The 16,581-nt window shown below is 38.1% G+C and overlaps 2 protein-coding genes across 48 annotated transcripts in view; both read right to left on the reverse strand.

Annotated features, from left to right (window-relative positions):
* Window positions 1-16,581, reverse strand: part of ABI3BP (ABI family member 3 binding protein) — a 302,331-nt gene that overhangs the window by 104,917 nt on the left and 180,833 nt on the right. The gene's annotated exons all lie outside the window — the stretch shown is intronic.
* RPL24 (ribosomal protein L24) overlaps window positions 1-16,581 on the reverse strand; it is a 304,494-nt gene that overhangs the window by 49,186 nt on the left and 238,727 nt on the right. The window lies entirely within an intron of this gene.

Raw genomic sequence — 16,581 nt, forward strand, 5'->3', positions numbered from 1 at the left:
TAGAGGATGAATGGTAACTGCGTCTGAATAAAAATGCTACAGCAGTTAGTTGTTTTCAGTCGTGTTCAGAAGGAAATGTAATTTTCTAGTTGGAATTAAACTGCAACACCTAGACTAACACATACACATTACAGAATTTCCAAGAAACATTTTAAAACACTGACTGTTTGGAATGTTTATAAAATTTTCATAAAGTCCTTTTACTGCAGAAGCTAAACCTAAAGAAAAACAATGACAGATGTATGAATTGTCATTACACAACAGGGTAGAGCAATAACTTCTTTCTCTCTCCTGACACATCCCTCCTCCTTTCTCTCTTCTTTCCAGAGATGAATGCAGATTGATATTCAAAATTTCTTAAGACAAGTACAAACTGGTTCTCAGCAATCACTTCACTACTCTTCCTCTGGAGAAAGTACAATGACTGGAGTTACTGAGAGGCCACAGTCCCATTTTCTGAAAATGATTTAGTAGTAGTGATGAGTACCTGCAGTTGTCTGAAAAGACCCAGACCAAACTCTTCGTGCCCCTTTCCTTTATACAAAGGATGTAAGCAAAATTGATGGAAAACATTTGCCTCCAATTAAACCCTTTGTCTGAAGAGCGATCAGGTAAATGAACTCAGGAAAAAAAGTCAGGAAGCCATCCCAATTCTACAAAGGCTACTTTGTCATATCCCAGGAAATGACAGTAGTTTGAGACACCTCAACTCTCTGCCATTATCAGTGATAAGGCACCATCCTGGGGAAAAGGATGATGGTCCCTTCCTCATTTGGGAAACAACTTCTTTTATCATCACACTGCAATTACATGAAAATATTATCAGCAATTTTATTATAAAAAAATATTATCAGCTCTCAGACATAGGGTCCTCTGTGGAACCAGGAGTTGGACTTGGGGGTCTCTTCCAACTGAGGATAGTTTACAGAACTATTGTGTACTTAAAATGCAAATAAGATAGTCAGTAATTTTTTAATTTTTTTTTTAATTTTTTTTTTTTTTGTGGCTGATTAAAATTTTTAATGCAGAAGTCTATTTATCTCATATTTGAATCAAATACTATAAGCCTTCCTTCCTTTTTAGACACAAATGTTTAATAAAGACTATCCTTTCATATATGCTTCCCTCTCTGCAGTAAGATACTATAAAATGGAATTCAGGTGAATACTTAATTTTAATAAATGTAATTTGTTATCAATCAGAGGCAATAATCCTAAACTTTGATGCCATGTAGAATGCTTTACTAAGTATCATTATGATATTAGTATCACTATGTATATTAGTTGACTTGGAAGTCTGTTGATGTCCCTTCCTGGTTTCTGCTGTTTGGAACCTTGTTGGTGTCCAAAGTTGCATGTCCCCAGTAGCTTCATATGGGGATCACAGAATTATAGAATCACTGAGGTTGAAAAAGACCTACAAGATCATCCAATCCAACTGTCTGCTTACCACCAATAGTTCTCATTAACCATGATCCTCAAACCAATGTCTAAACGTTCCTTAAACACCTCCAGCATTGGTGACTCCATCAAATCCCTGGGCAGCCTATTCCAGCACCTGACCACTCTTTCAGAGAAGTAGTATTTCCTAAAATGAATTACAACCTGAATTTCCTGTGGTATAACTCGAGGCCATTTCTTCTAGTCCTATCAGTAGTTATATGAGAAAAAAGGCCAACCCCCAGCTCACTACAACCTCCATTCTGGTAGTCATACAGAGCAATAAGGTCTCCCTGAGCCTCCTCTCTTCCAGACTAAACAATTCCAGCTTCCTCAGCCACTCCTCATGAGGCTCATGCTCCAGACACCTCACCAGCTTAGTCGCCCTTCTTTGGACACACTCCAGGACCTCAATGCCTTTTTTTGTAGTGAGGGGCCCAAAAATGAACACAGTACTCAAGGTGTGGCCTCAACAGAGATGAGTACAGAGTAATTATTCCTTCCTTGCTCTTAGCTGGTTGCAGTACTTCTGATACAAGCCAACATGCCATTGGTCTTGTTAGCCAGTTGGACACACTGCTTGCTCATGTTCAGCTGAGGGTGAACAAACACCTCCAGATCCATTTCTTCTACACAGTCTTCCAGCCTCTCTGCCCCAAGCCCAGGGTTTTGTGGCCAAAGTACAGGACCCAGCATTCAGTCTTGTTGAACTTCATCCCACTGGTGTCAGCCCAGTTATCCAGCCTGTCCAGATCCCTCTGAAGGGCCTTCCTACCCCCAAGGCAGATCAACACTTTCTCCCAACTTTGTGTCATCTGCAAACTTACTGAGGGTACACTCAATCATCTCATCCAGGTCATCAATAACAGTACTGAATAGGACAGGCCCCAGTAGCAACATCTGGGGAACACCACTCATGACTGGTTGCCAGCTGGATATAAAACCACCACTCTCTGGGCCCAGCCATCCAGCCAGTTCTTTACCTAGAAAAGAATGTACCTGTCCAAGCCACAGGCTGCCAATTTCTCCAAGAGAATTTCATGAGAGACAGTGTCAAAGGCTTTGCTGAACTCTAGGTAGATTCTGTCAACTGAGTCAGCGTTGACAATATTTAGGAAAATCTTTCTTCCCATCTCCTTGGTGATGGTGATTTAGTCATAATCTCAATTCCATATTATCCTTAATATATGCCCTAATGGCTATCTTCTGTTCCTTCTGTAAGCTTCTGATTACTACTTTGTTCCCCTTGCTGAGAAAGAGGTCACTTTTCTCCCATTTTCTTCCTTTGCTCTCAGACCCAAAGGGCAAGGTAAATAAATGGCCTTCTTCACTAATCTTTAGCTGTATCTATTTGAAGGAAAATAGCTATGCTAAATCAGTAACAGAAGTACCGCACTTCAAATGACTATACTGAATTCCCTTCAACAAACTGGTAGCTACCAGAAGCTGACTAGTTCTTGGATTTGCACAGATGAAAGTGGTGCAACCGTAGACAATGCTGACAAGTTTTACTATCAGGTTTCAAAACAGTACAGAACTACAAACTGAAAATTTCAGAGGAAATCCATGGTAATTCGTATGTTATTGTACAAACAACTTATACATGATGTTTTTCTCTTTTCTTCCTCTTTCTCCTTATTGATGCATAGTATAAAGTTACTTTACAGATCAAAATAAACAAGGAGGAAAAGCAAGAAATCCCATTGTTAGTTTGAAGCAATTTCTTGTATCCCATCTTACTGCTCTTGAATCCTATTTTACAGAATCATTTAATAGCCCAAGTTGGAAGGGGTCTTGAAAATCCTAATTTTTTTTTGCTACCATGAGTCAACCATGTTTTTGCAATATGAGTCGACTCATATTAAATGACCCAAAGAGGATCAGTGACCTACTTAGTCATTGGGTTGGACCAGGGAACCCGCTGAGAAGCAGACAAGCCCTCACATCTGCTGACATCTTAGTCCTCTAGTATCTTTCCAGAAGCCCTTACACTGTTCCAGCTCTTCACTTTTGAGCCCACCTGTGTGCAATCTACTTAGAATCATGCTCTAAAAATACAAACACAGCAGACCACAAAGAAACCTCTTGTGAGGAATGCCCATTTAGTCACTTGTGATCCACAGATAGCTGAGAGATATGCATAGATAGGCCTACTAGCCAGCAGAGAGCACAGGCATAATTGGCTTGACAGCAACCAGCTAGGTGAGTGGGGATTACTTTTGGGAAGACATTAGCAGAACAGGTTTCATTTGTGCTGATCTTAAGGTACTTTAAACAAGTAACAGAGTATTCTTGTTTTGAGTAATATCTCCATCTTGGCCGCCACTCAAGTAAACAATCATGCTGTGGTACAAATGAATTTGATTTTGAGAAAATACCCTAGATACATCCTGATATTAGAATACCTTCCTCCCTTCCCCTCCCTGGTGAAAAAATAGAATGATAAACCAGATTCTCTCAAATTCCAGCACAAAAAGATTTTTAAAACATCTTGCAAACAGAAAAGAACACTTTCAGGCACAGAGCAAAGCAAGGTTGAATTTTTCTAACTTATATTCTGTTATGTCCATTTTTGGCATGCATTATTGAAATTCTGGTGCTAAGTATTTGAATTTGTGGAGTAGTTCAGCTTCAGGCCATCACTAACTGGAAGATTCTGAGATCCACAGCTACATCTGAAAAACAGTCTTTCCCTTGTGGCTCACCAACAAAAATTTTGTGCTGATTTGCAATTACTCTTTTCAACAAAATTCTATTGGTGGCCAAAAGCAGTATGACAAGCAGCAAACAGCATAACTGAAGTAAAAGCACAACATTAACTACATCAAACCTCAAATGCCTTGCATTGTTAGAGAGAACTCTTTGTGAAAAGATGCTTTGCCTAAAAGAGGAATGACTTTTGAGACAACCCAGTGAAAACTATTACATCATAAGGAAACCAACCCCTGGTAATTCTTCAAAAGGAAGAAAATAACTAAAAATTGTTGGAGGAATCCAGCTGGGAATAAAACAGTTTGGGTAGATGGGGAAAAAAATAAAAGCAGTCATGAATAGGCAACAGGAGCCTATTTAATGCCTTCAAAATGGAAGAGCAGCTAATGAAGATAATATATGAAATATTTGTCTGGACATTATTTGGATTTAGATTTAATGCCAATTATATGATGTATTATCTTTTTCTCATATCTTTAATAAATAATGGAGTAATGGGGGTGGGGGGAGAATTTAGAAGCGATGGTACCACATCCTACTCTTAGCAGATGTTTCAAACTTACAGCTCATATTTATCTACAGGAAAAACAGAGAGCTCTAATTTTCAATTTCTACTTTCACAGGAAATGTCCAGTGAAAGCCCTTTGGATATTACAGCATCCCACTAAGACATCTCTGTTGCAAAGCAGTTTGTAAAGGTAAAAAATTAACAGGTAATTATTAGAAACAGATTTTAGTAATTCCATTGCTGTTTAAAAGCTGGTGAGAAGTTAGGAGATGAACACAGAACTGCATCACTGGACTAGTAGCATTAAAATGGTATTTGTTCAGTAATTCAGTGTTGGGGACAACAGTTTTTCCAACATATAAAGGCAAGTAAAACTATCTAAGAGTTTTTTACCTCTCAAAAATTGGTTTCAGCAACACAGAACTGAATACTTCAGAATTCTGTGTCCTATGAATGCACTGCATCCTTACAGTACTGTTGGTAACAGCTGTGCAGTTAGCACAAAACTAGCTAGTTTGATTTTCATCTGTTTCAAGAAATGTGAGAGAAACTGGGATGAGGTGACTGGAATTTGAATTCACTGTCTGTTTTCTGTTTCTATCTCAAACAAAAATTGTACTTTGGCCACATCGAATAAACTGCCTTCAGCTGAAGAGTATTCTATTTCTCTCTCCAGCTTAAGAAGATACATCAACAGCTGGCTGAAAATTCGTTGATTAAATAACTTAATTCATTAACTAACTAACACAAACCTAATGTGCCTATACAGCAACAAGCTTGAAGAATGAAGTACAAATGTATTTGGAAATAAATTTATCTGGCACCATATACTTTGAGCTATCTATTCACCTGCTTCACTAGCAAAAAAAGCGGTGGGACTAGATGTTGTACTTGTACTTACTCTGTGATTCTAGTGGTGAACTGAATGTGTATGTGGCCTCTTGTGAACACATGCAATCTTGTTTTCCATTTTTATCTGAAGAGCTAAAAGCCGTGAACTCTGCCCTACAAATGGGTGAATACAGCTGTACTGTATTACAGCAAATTTGGCTTAATCATCAGAATTCCTTTTGCCTTACATTGAAGCTGTTTATTTTTCTCTATTTCAAAGATTTTAGAGGGCATGAATGAAAGACCTAGCACTGCCTCCCCAAGTTGTAGATAAATGAAGCATGCCATAAGAAAATATATTAGCATCATCTATTTGCGAGAATCATCTCACTTATTACTTCCAAATTATTCACAGCAGTGCTTTCATTTTCCAAATCTGGTGCCATATGTACCACCAGCCAAGATCATAATGATAATCTAACAGCGTGCAGCTTTTATTTTTGTTTTTTTTTTTTTGGTTGTTTTTTGTTTTTTCTTTGGCTCCCAAACATGGAGAAATATTGGTTATTTGGCTCAAAATCAAACATAGCTTAAAAAGGAAAAGTTTAAAAATAGATATGTTTCTTTGCAGTAGAATTAACAAGAGGCACTCCTAAGCCACAGCCACAGAATGCTGTAATAACTTAGCATGGAAAGGACTTCAGCACCCTCTGCTCAAAGCAGACCTAATCAGATCGGGTTGCCCAAAGCTATATCCAGCTGAGTCTTGAAGACCTTTACGGGCATAGTTTCCAAAATGTTTCTGGGCAACCAGTATTTACCACTCTTGCAATAAAAATAATAATAATAAATAAATTCTACTGTCTAGGTGGGATTTCCCACGTTCCAGCTTGTGCCCATTGCCTCCTGTTGTACTGCTGTGCAAAGACTGTCTTGGTTTTCTTTAGGTCCTCTAGCCAAGTAGCTGTGGACAACATTAAATCATCTTTCCCCTCACAGATTATATACAACATCATTGCTTCCAGAGACAAAATCTAAATTAACAATGAAAATGGGTGCCATATGGACCCTTAAAAACAGTAGGAAATAATTTGTTATTAAAAGTGGACAAGTTAAAAGCATCGTACATGGTTTTGTCTTTGCAAATTAAGTTCCCCAATGAAATAATGTTATTATATCAACACTATACATTATCTTAGCAGTACTTCAGAAAAAATATGCAGTCAACACTCAGTACTTTAACTTTTCAAAACACACTTAACGCAAATTTATTGCAAAAAATTGTTGCAAAAGCAACCCAGCTCACGTGCTTTCAACTTTGGCTTGAAAGATCTCTCTGCTCAGGCAGATAAGCAAACAGATGAACAAAAGCAATGCTATTCTTACCTATAAAGCTACATTTATTACACAAAGATCTACTGGGACATTTTGAGAGATGAGTCATGAAGAAGTTTCAACACTACAATTCTTGTTGAAGTCCTAACACTCTGTGTCAGTTTCTCCATTCCCCAGTCAATTGGCGCTGTTCATTTCAGTGACATTCTGCTGGTTCAAGAAACAAATTGTGGAGCAATTCTCACTTCCTTTTGAAATGCTACTTTTTTTGCTCACAGTGGCACAGTTTAATGCAGAAATTACAGATATTTCCTATTTTAACTATGGTACTTAAAAGGTAGGATAAATAAATCTTGCTATTTTAAGTCTTACTATTATGGCTTACTTCTTTACTGGTAACTAAAAACTAGTAATCAATTCAGGTTGTTAAGTTGTGAAGGTGCAATAATTTAAGAATAGGGAGAATGTAATACAAAGCAAAACAAAACAAAAAACAACAATAAACAACAGCAAGAAAAAGACTTCACTGAAGAAGGTTCCAGACAAATTCTGTCTAACTAGCTCCTGATATCTGGCAAATGAGGAGCTAAGAATTTTCTGAAAAGGTAAGTGCTAAAGAGGAAGCCAACTTTGATCAGTCAATAGCAAATACAGAGCTGTAATTAAGTTTGTCTAGGAAATGTAGTAGAATAGGCTGTAGCAAGATAACTTCAAATAAATATATACATATATTATTCTACTATCACACTCCATTCTGCATTTTCTAGCTTCTCTTGTTGCTGAAACAATTTTTTCAGCTAGTACGACCACAGTACAAATTGTTAGTCCTTGTACTTGTTCTCAGAAATTGCATTTAACAAGGAAGAAAGCATTCAGATTGGTTTTGAATATCTCCAGAGAAGCCACAAGCTCTCTGTGCAGCCTCTTCCAGAGCTCTATCACCCATACAGTAAAGAAGTTCTTCCTGATGTTGCATGGAACTTCCTTATGTTCCAATTTCTGACCACTGCTCCCCTTGTTCTATCACTGGGCACCCCTGATCAGAGCCGGGCCCCATTCACTTGACTCCCACCTACTACATCTACTCCCTAGATGTGTCCAGACTTAAATAAAAGAAGTGACTAAAAGCTGCAGACTTGTCAAGGAATGTGAACTGACCTTCAGAGACCTAGAGTAGTGCTTTCTGCTCCAGAATAAATGATATTTCTTGAGGGCAGCAACTCATTAGCTGCCTCAGACTTCCATTGGAAGAGATGTACTGTGAGGACCTAGTGTCAGCTCCAACACTTTCAGTGCCCTTTCTCATGTCAAATTACTGTGACTTCTTCCTTCAGTTAGAATATGTATTTAGTTATGATAATGTTAATCTAAAACATACTCTTTTTAACAGATATAGTAGATATTTCTCAGAGAAACAGAAGGAAATCTGGCAAATTTCAAATCTCAAAGCCTAGTTTTTCTACTTTTTGTCTCATGTAAGCATTCATATTGCACACCTATACTTCTTGCAACTTACCTTGCCAGTTCCTCTCCAGCATTCACTAGAGTACAAAGCTGAGTTAAGTCATTGTAGCTCACTATAACTTCAGGATCAGTGAGAACAGTGCAGAAGTAAAGGCAGGACTGCCAGCAATTTGAAGGTTAAATTTTTATAAATGTCATTTCTATAATCTGTTTTTGGGTTAATCATGCACTTCTTCAAATTTCCATTTCCATTATTTCACCATCTCCTTACACATTTTAGTTTAAAGGCTCCTTGCACATTTTACTTTAAAATTAATTTTTATTGGACTAAGTATCTATCCTTGTTTTTGAGGTGTAAAGCTGAAAAAAATCCAGATTTAAATTTGGGATCCCATGCCAGGGGTCCAGCCCTAGTGCTTTCACCCTGCAGCCCATTTCCCTTATTTGTGAAAATCACATTGCAAACAAAACTAAAAAAAAAAGCACAAACGCTTGTTTGAGAATAACCAAGTGTGCAGTTCTGGTGGAAACAGGAATAAACTTCTGAAAAATTCTTTAAACAGAGGCCTGACAACCTACCTGTCTCTGACTTGTCATATGATACTGCTCAAACCTGGTCTAGTATTAGATGTTGGTGGCCCTGCCTGTGGCAGGGGGGTTGGAGATTCATGATCCTTGAGGTCCCTTCCAACCTGGGCCATTCTGAGTGATTCTATAATTTTTCTGTTAAAACTTAGGAAATTCCACTCATTTAATTTCTCAATCTGTAAACTTATTTCTGCTTGAAGGTAAAATGTGTGTGCTAAACATTTAGCTTAAATAAAATTAATCATTGGACAATTTAACATTTTCAAAAGTTAAGGACAGAACATAACCTATCTATCACTTTTAGTGGATAGCTCTTCCTGAATGTCCTTTATGTTGAACCATTTTCAACAGTCATTATTTACAATCAGTAGCATAAAGACCACAAAAGATCTTTAGTCCATGGGAAAACAATCAAAACAAAATCTTCCACCTTTTTAATGAATCTCAAATCCTTATTTCAATTTGGATTCAATTTCAGGCACAAACTGGAACATAGGAAGTTCCATCTGAACATGAGAAAGTACTACTGCACTGAGAGAGTGACAGAGAACTAGAACAGGCTGTCCAGAGAGGTGGTAGAGTTTCCTTCTCTGGAGATATTCAGCATCTTCCTGGATGCCCACCTGTGTGACCTGCTGTAGAGCACCTACTTCAGCAAGGGAGTTGGACTGGATGATATCCAGAGGTCCCTTCCAACCACTACAATTCTGTGATTCCAGATCACTTATTCATACTGGGATAGAGCTTGATTTGGACCTCATAATATGATCTCCAGAGTACTGTTCCTCTGACTTTATTCTCAGAAGTAGATGTTTGTTGTTGTTTTTTCCATACTGGCCTGGTGTGTCTTTTTCTGGGCTGATGCAACTCCACCTAGACAGAGCTGACGAGACAGTGCCTGCATCTTGCCCAAAAAAGCTGGTCTTTCCCATCTTGGCTCCTCTCCTGTCCAGGAAAATGGGTCCAAGGCATCTCCACCCAGGCTAGGCTATGAAGAAAACTGCATCTTTGCCAAAGAACCTGACAGATTCTGCATAAACTCAACAAGAAATGCAGAAAACTGTTGGGAGAAAGGAAAGGCTCCCAGCTGTTCTAGATCTAACTCCTTTTTAAGCCTTCAAGAACACTAGCTAATGCAAATTCTAAAAATATATGCATTTTTTTGGACATGAGTGCATATAAAGTAGTTTTATTTAGAGCCAGTCAGATAAACAAAAACATAGGCTTTCTATAACAACTCCTTCATAGGGAAAGCTCAGCATGATATTATGAGCTTAAGTAGGTGAGGGGTTCAAATACTGTTGGTATCACCTTGCCCATAAATTAGAAACAAAATGATAATAACGAGCATTTAAAAAACTGTGGACCTTAGTGAAACAGACTCCTTAGGAACCTGCTCCTTAGTGGGATGTGCTCAGCACTACCATTGGCATCACCTATTCACTGGCAGGCAGTGTTTACCTTTACCATTCCCTTAATCCACTCTTCATCTTAAAAAAAAAATAATAATAATAAATGCATTTTTGAAGAATAAAAACCCAAAGGCTTAATGAAAACAGTATTTGAAGCTGCGACTGCATTTTCTTCTATGAGAAGAGTAAAGAGATGATTTCCCCACATTACAACCCATGTTGTTATCATTCATTATTAAATGTACTGTTAATCTGCTATGTGGATTGACATAAAATGATAGAATCACTCAGGTCACAAAAGACCTTCAAGATCATTGAGTCCAACAGCAACCTAACCATACTACCCTAACTCTAACAACCCTCTGCTAAATCATGTCCCTGAGCACCACATCCAAACAGATTTTAAACACATTCAGGGATGGTGACTCAACCAACTCCCTGGGGAGCCTATTCCAGTGCTTAACAACCCTTTCTGTAAAGAATTTTTTCCTGATATCTAGCCTAAACTTACCCTGGCAAAACTTGAGGCCATTTCCCCTTGTCACCTGTCACCAGTGAGAAGACCAACGCCGCACTTACTGTAAGCACCTTTCAGATATTGGAAGAGAGCAATAAGGTCTCCCCTCAGCCTTCTTTTCCCCAGACTAAACAGCCCCAGTTCCTTCAGTCACTCCTCTTAGGACATACTCTCCAAGCCCTTCACAAGCCTTGTTGCCCTTCATTGGACCTGCTCCAGCATCTCCATGTCCTTTCCGTACTGAGGTGCCCAAAACTGAACACAGTACTTGAGGTGAGGCCTCACCAGTGCAGAGCACAGGGGCAGGATGACTTATCTAGTCCTGCTCACCACACCATTCCTGATACAAGCCAGGATGCCACTGGCCTTCTTGGCCACCTGGGTACACTGCTGGTTCATATTCAGCTGATTGTCCATCAGTACACCAATCAGATACATGTACTCAGATTGCAGTGAGATTCCTACAGTGCAACATTTGCTTTGAAATCTGTTCCTTAGATGTGATTACTGTGCATATCACAATACTTTTTTTTTTTTAGTATACACCTTTTAGGTTGATTTGCAGTGTGTTTATTCATTTGGGGATCTCTTAAAACACGAAGCAATGGAGATGAATTAAAAAAGGAATGTGAAATAACTGATAGACAGAAAGTATATTTTCTATTGGCTTTTCATAGCTTTCTTTCATAGATTAATTTCATCTCATGCATCAGATGTTTGTTTTTGCTTTTTTTTTTTTTTAAGGGCAAGAGTGGTTTTTTAAGGGGCAATTAGTGGTTTTCAGACAGCTAGCAATGTTTGTAAACTATTCTAACAAAGTAAATTTAACAACAGTACGTATTGTTAATACTCAATACTATACACTAACATAAACATAAATAAACTAACATATGAGTCATAAATTAACATAAACTAACCTGTGAGTCTCAGGATTGCCAACAAGGTATGCTTCCCAATTGTAAATCTGAAAACTTGCTAAGCAGTCCTTTTATGCACTGGTCTTCATGTCTAAGTGATCTGTTATCACTGATTAGCCCAGTGCACAAAAACCCTTCTTTTTAAACAGAGCAGCATAGTATGACATTCTAAGTATGAACCTCAACTTGCATCAGGGGAAGTGCAGGTTTTAAGTTAGGAAATACTTCTCCAAGAGAGTGGTCAGGCTCTGGAATAGGCCACCCAGGGAAGTGGTGGAGTCACCATCCCTAGAGGTATACAAGAAACATTTAGATGTTGTACTGAGAGACATGGTTTGGTGAGAACTAGTGGTGATTGGTGGACATTTGGACTGCATGATCTTAGAGATCTTTTCCAACCTTGGTGATTCTGTGATTCTGTGAATCAACTTTACAAGATCCAGAAGTCAAAGACTAGAGTATGTGACCCATGAAAAAAAGCCTGAGTAACTTATTTCCTGTCTCTCACATACAGATATTGAAAATCCAGTAAAACGTTATCTTCACTAGATAGATAAGACTATTTACTGATAAAAAGAGAAACACCAGAGAGAGGCAAGATCCCTCTGTCATGTAAGAACAGAAAAAAAATCACACTACGATTGTTTGAGGAATGGCAGAAAAGAGCATCTGAGAGATGAACTGTTCAGCCTAAACTCAATTACCTGAAACACATGAAACAAATGGTCAGATCTCAGCAGATAAAAAACAAGGAGAGATTCAGAAGAGCCAGCACAAATTCACCATGGCCAGGCTGTGTCTGACCAATCCTGCTATCTTCTGTAATGTTATTACTGGCTTTGTGCGCAAGGTAAAAGTAGTGCATGTCATTTTCTTTGACTTAGCAAAGTTTTAGACACAACCTCCACAAGCATCATTGCAACCAAACCGAAGAAGGGAATGCTGCAAGGGTAGAATGTAAAGAGGATAGAAAACCATGCTCAAAGACTAGTAGCCAGTGGTTAAAAGTCCAAAGCCCTCCCTTGATACTCTTTCTGGTTCTCAAGTAATATCCACAGCAGTACCTAAATTAATTTCAGTGGACGAGAATGTTTTTTGGTTTGCATACATTTAGCACAGAACTTGGGGTGGGCAAATAAAATAAGATGGGTTGCACTTAACGATCGGCTTCCAAATTTAACAAAGACTAACTAGTTTGAGACAATCAGAAACAGGTGCTCACCAAACTACATTCGCAAATCAACTTTAGAGAATATCAATGCAGTTGACAGACACTGCTGCACTTCTGACACATCTATGCATTCAGAAGGTTTGTTCCTCTGTTCAGTTTTAATATGCCAGTAAATACTCTTTTGCCTACCTCTTGAGAAACACAATCCAGTCAGTAGCCTTTGTCACAAGTTCTTAAAAGAATAAAAGGTATCTAAAATCAGATATATATCAGTAGAAGCAAGTTTTTCATTACAAAGTGACATAATTATCTATTTCTATTAGAAACAGCTAGAAAGGGAAAAGTACAATTTGTCTGTTACATTGAAATTGTGTTTCTAGAGACTAGATCCATGGCAGCACAAGACATTTAACAATCCTTAAATATATACAATTTTATAAAAATATCCTTCCTACTTTAGTACTGTTTAATGGGACTTATTTTCTATTTATAAATTGCTCTATAATTGCATGTAGCAAATGATGAAAACTGAAAGGTATCATACATTCTCAGAAGTCATGATGGCTTTTAAATTCCAACACTGCAATCACCACATGATCATGCTAAGCATCTGAATTCTCTGCTTGAATTCTTATAGTATGCAAGATATGCAGGACTTCAAATAGTGCAAATATTAATTGCTTTGGATATGTAGTTGACAATTGTATTTGCAATATTCTGTGTTTTAACACTGCAGTAAGTTCCCTATTTTTCAGAGGCAGGCAGCTGATAAAGCAATTAAATATCTGAAGCATGTGTTGTTAGTGTAGGTTTTGCTGTATATCACATACTAAACTTCAAAACTTTATCAGTTACCAAAAACAATAATCAAACATTAAATGCTAGTAATGCTTTGAGGGCTGTAATTTGTTCTTCTCAATTCTATGAGCAAAGCTTTTAACAATTTATTTCCTTTTAGTTGAGAAACTTCTAGACACGTACACACAGTAATACTAATAATAATGCACATGCTCAGAATTTCCAACAGAGCAGTGATAATAGAGTTTAAAAAGTGTTCACTTCTGCTCTGCATCTCCAAACCAAACACTCTCACACATCATAGACACTAGCTGAATACAGCTGAGTCCTATAAGGACCGATTCCAAATGCATACTGTTTTTTCCAGATGGAAAATGTATCTCATCTTGCACCACTAGATGAGGTGAATTTCAAGACTGATGATCTGGCTTCTTGTTAAAAAACAAAACAAAACACAAAAAAAAAAACCCACACCCAACATATTAAGAAAGACCACAGGTGATTTTCTTCTTCTACAGTTATGCATTCTGAGTTTGCAGTGACAGGAAAGCTTCTACAGCTCAAGAAAATGTCTCCAGAAAGAAGCACAGATTTCCTCTATGTTTTTGAGTGTGAGGACAGAAATCACTAATAAGAAAAATGAATATGATTTTTGGGGCTGGATATGGGCATATACACATATGCTTAGAACCACCAGCAAGGGAATTTGTGCATTACTTTACATCTTTACTTGTACTTCACTCAGAAATGTATTCAATTGTTTGTGGCAAATTTATGTCTCTTTCATCACTGATCTTGAAACTCAGTGCAGAGTAGACTACATTAATTCCCAAGGAATATTCTCTGATTTAAGAGCTTATAAAGCACATACATAATGTTTCAGGTTTTAAAATGCAAGATGATCTATCCCATGACACTTTCGCTCGACATCTGACAAATGGTTTAAACTCTACAAAAGCAAATTTAAAAAAAACAAAAAACAAAAAACATAAAAACACTTACAAACCTAAAAAAGCCAGGCCATAGGAAAAAAAACAACACAAAACAAGAAATATTCACAGTTCCTGAGATCTCTAAACTGAAACTGAGCACAACTAACAGCATCTATTTCCTTTGACTGAGCTTCTACATTTTCTCCTCAGCCTTAATACTACGAATGACCTTACATGCCCTTTAAGTAACTACACTGATAGCATATGATGCTCATCACAAATTTCTGCACATATTTCCAAGTGACAAGGAAGTACAATATCCATTATGTTATTTAGAAGCTTTGTTCTCTAAGAACTCTTGCACTAACAACATACTAATGCTTTTACCAACTGCTTTTTCAGCTGGAACTAAGCAATCCAGGAAGAATGATAAAAGCCTAGAAGATTACAGCAAATAGTTTTTATTGCAATATATTTACCAAAAGTGACCTAGTCAAGCCCAAAGAAATGCTGAAGGGAACACAGAATTTCAGGGATTGGAAGAGACTTTAAGGCATCATGACATCCCTGCTAAAGCAGTTCCCTACAGTAGGTCACACAGGTGGGCATCCAGACAGGTCTTCTCCGTAGAATGAGTCTCCAACACCTCTATTGGCAACCTGTTCCAGTGCTCTGGTCACTCTTATCATAAAAAAGTTCTGCATGTCTGTATGGAGCTTCCTATGTTCAAGTTTTAGGCCATTACTCCTTGTCCTATCACTGTGCACCACTGAAAAGAGCCTGGCCTCATCCATATGCCTTCCATCTCCCTTTAGATATTTATAAATATTAATCAGGTTCTCCCCTCTAGTCTTCTTTTACAGAGGCTGAATGGACCAGTTTACTCAGCTTTCCCCTATATGGAGGTGCTCCAGGCCCTTTGTCATCCTTGTCTCCCTTTGCTGGTCTTCTTCCAGGAGATCCTGTCTTTTTTGAACTGGGGAGCCAAGAACTGGACACAGTATTCGAAATGTGGCCTCATCAGGACAGAGTAGAAGGAAAGGACCACCTCCCTCAACCTGCTGACCATGCTCTTTTTAATGCATCCCAGGATACCACTGGCCTTCTTGGCCACAAGGGCACACTGCTGGCACCTCGCCATGATGCCCAAGTCCTCCACAAAGCTCCTCTCCAGCAGGTCAGCCCAAAACCTGTACTGATACATGCAGTTATTCTTCCACAGGTGAAAGACTCTTCATTTACTCTTTTTAAATCTCATCAGGTTCCTCTCTGCACTGTTTATGCTTATAATTTTTTCATAGCATAGCTAAAAGCAAGTAATAAGCTACCTGCGTGTTGCAATATCACTATCAAGTTCACAAAAGAAAGCGTCCGCTGTTTAGCTTTATGACAAAGATGGAGACTTGATGGCAGCTCAATCTCCTCTCCTCTACCTAAGACAGTTCTTAATCACCCTAAGAGAATCATGCTTCTTATACTCAAATGAAGCCAATTCTCTAACCATATAACTCGCATGCACAAGCATACACTGCTCTATAAATAAAGAACAATACAGTGCCACTTAATCCACCCTCCTCAGTGTTTGCGTGAGCCAAAGATAATGGAACTCAGTCAAATTTTCCTGGTCAAACAATAGTTTTCTGCCTTTTTTTTTTGCATCCCACCACTCAAATTCTTACTAATTTTCAGACTATTTCACCCATGCCTTTTATTTTCGGCATATGCTTGGACATGTTGTGCAGACACATTGAGATTTAAAAAGAAAGCTGATAAGCGATATGGCCTGAAGTCTTACATTTTTTTCATTGTGCATCTCTCTTGTTCATGTACAAGCTTGAACTGTGGTAATGACAGAATCATTTTGAAGTCAGAAAAACAACATTTCAGTTTTACATATAGCTTTACGTATTTGTCGTTGAACAAAGCATAACTCTGTGTGTTCTAAAATGTTTCCAGT

The sequence above is a fragment of the Tympanuchus pallidicinctus genome, unplaced genomic scaffold (genome assembly GCF_026119805.1).
Source record: "Tympanuchus pallidicinctus isolate F22 unplaced genomic scaffold, pur_lepc_1.0 scaffold10, whole genome shotgun sequence".
NCBI classification, from domain to species: Eukaryota; Metazoa; Chordata; class Aves; order Galliformes; family Phasianidae; genus Tympanuchus; species Tympanuchus pallidicinctus.